Genomic DNA, 2,500 nt, shown 5'->3' with positions numbered 1-2,500 from the left:
TAAATCACATATTGACAACATTATGATTATGATGCATCTTAGATCAAAAATTTAATAAATGTTTATCGGTCACATACACATGGTTAGCAGATGTTAATGCGAGTGTAGCGAAATGATTGTGCTTCTAGTTCCGACAATGCAGTAATATCTAGCAAGTAATCTAACAATTTCACAACAACTACCTTATACACACATGTGTAAAGGAATGAATAAGAATATGTACATATAAATATATGGATGAGCGATGGCCGAGTGGCACAGGCAAGGTGCAAAAGATGGTATAAGATACAGTAGATACATATGAGATGAGTAATGTAAGACATGGTAACATTATTAAAGTGACTAGTGATCAATTTATTAAAGTGGCCTGAGCCTCTATGTTGGCAGCAGCTTCTCTGAGTTAGTGGTGGCTGTTTAACAGTCTGATGGCCTTGAGATAGAAGCTGTTTTTCAGTCTCTCGGTCCCAGCTTTGATGCACCTGTGCTGACCTCGCCTTCTGGATGATAGCGGGGTGAACAGGCAGTGGCCCGGGTGGTTGTTGTCCTTGATGATCTTTATGGCCTTCCTGTGACATCGGGTGGTGTAGGTGTCCTGGAGGGCAGGTAGTTTGCCCCCGGTGATGCGTTGTGCAGACCTCACTACCCTCTGGAAAGCCTTACGGTTGTGGGCGGTGCAGTTGTCGTACCAGGCGGTGATACAGCCCGACAGGATGCTCTCGTTTGTGCATCTGTAAAAGTTTGTCAGGGTTTTAAGTGACAAGCCACATTTCTTCAGCCTCCTGAGGTTGAAGAGGCGCTGCTGTGCCTTCACTACACTGTCTGTGTGGGTGGACCATTTCAGTTTGTCTGTGATGTGTATGCCGAGGAACTTTCCACCTTCTCCACTGCTCTCCCTTCGATGTGGATAGGGGGGGTGCTCCCTCTGCTGTTGGGTGAACAGAGAGTACATTAGGGGGCTGAGCACTCACCCTGTGGGGCACCAGTGTTGAGGGTCAGCAAAGTGGAGATGTTGTTTCCTACCTTAACCACCTGGGGGCGGCCCGTCAGAAAGTACAGGACCCAATTGCACAGGGCGGGGTTGAGACCCAGGGCCTCCAGCTTGATGATTACTATGGTGTTGAATGCTGAGCTGTAGTCAATGAATAGGTATTCCTCTTGTACAGATGGGACAGGGCAGTGTGCACTGTAATGGTGATTGCATCGTCTGTGGACCTGTTGGGGCGGTATGCAAACGGAAGTGGGTCTAGTGACAGGTAGGGTGGAGATGATATGATCCTTAACTAGTCTCTCAAAGCACTTCATGATGACAGAATTGAGTGCTACGGGGCGGTAGTCATTTAGTTCAGTTATCTTTGCCTTCTTGGGTACAGCAACACTGGTGGCCATCTTGAAGCATGTGGTGGCCACAGAGAAGGAGAGGAGAGAGGCGCGGTCCTTGTTAACCTGTTGCGTCGACCAAACCCGGATCCGGGATTCTATTTACAGACCTAAGCTCATTACCATAACGCAACGTTAACTATTCATGAAAATCGCAAATGAAATGAAATAAATATGCCATCTCTCAAGCTTAGCCTTTTGTAAACAACACTGTCATCTCAGATTTTCAAAATATGCTTCTCAACCATAGGAAAACAATCATTTGTGTAAAAGTGGCTAGCTAGCGTAGCATTTAGCGTTAGCATTAGCGTTAGCATCCAGCACGCAAGATTTCAACAAAAACATAAAAGCCTTCAAATAAAATCATTTACCTTTGAAGAACTTTGGATGTTTTCAATGAGGAGACTCTCAGTTAGATAGCAGATGCTCAGTTTTTCCAAAAAAGATTCTTTGTGTATTAGAAATAGCTCCGTTTTGTACATCACATTTGGCTACCAAAAAAAAAATGAAAATTCAGTCCTCAAAACGCGAACTTTTTTCCAAATTAACTCCATAATATCGACTGAAAACATGGCAAACGTTGTTTAGAATCAATCCTCAAGGTGTTTTTCACATATCTCTTCAATGATATATCGTTCGTGGAAGCATGGTTTCTCCCCTCAATCAAATGGAAAAGTACAAGCAGCTGGCGTTTGCGCACCGAATTCCACGCAGGACAACAGGCGGACACTTGGAAAATGTAGTCTCTTATGGTCAATCTTCCAATGATATGCCTACAAATACGTCACAATGCTGTAAACACCTTGGGGAAACGACAGAAAGTGTAGGCTCATTCCTTGCGCAATCACAGCCATATAAGGAGACAATGGAAAACAGAGCTTCAGAGATTCTGCTCATTTCCTGCTTGACGCATCATCTTGGTTTCGCCTGTAGAATGAGTTCTGGGGCACTTACAGACAATATCTTTGCAGATTCTGAAACTTCAGAGTGTTTTCTTTCAAAAACTGTCAAGAATATGCATAGTCGAGCATCTTTTCGTGACAAAATATCACGCTTAAAACGGGAACGTTTTTTTATCCAAAAATGAAATAGCGCCCCTAGAGATCCAACAGGTTAATGGGCC

At 44.0% G+C, this 2,500-nt stretch overlaps 1 protein-coding gene across 1 annotated transcript in view; it reads left to right on the top strand.

The window, feature by feature from the left end:
- Positions 1-2,500, top strand: part of LOC139394477 (dynein axonemal heavy chain 6-like) — a 157,658-nt gene that overhangs the window by 103,754 nt on the left and 51,404 nt on the right. The window lies entirely within an intron of this gene.

Source organism: Oncorhynchus clarkii, unplaced genomic scaffold (assembly GCF_045791955.1).
Source record: "Oncorhynchus clarkii lewisi isolate Uvic-CL-2024 unplaced genomic scaffold, UVic_Ocla_1.0 unplaced_contig_5646_pilon_pilon, whole genome shotgun sequence".
In the NCBI taxonomy this organism is placed as follows: Eukaryota; Metazoa; Chordata; class Actinopteri; order Salmoniformes; family Salmonidae; genus Oncorhynchus; species Oncorhynchus clarkii.
Note: the sequence above shows the minus strand (reverse complement) of the source record. Positions and strands in the feature narration are given on the sequence as shown.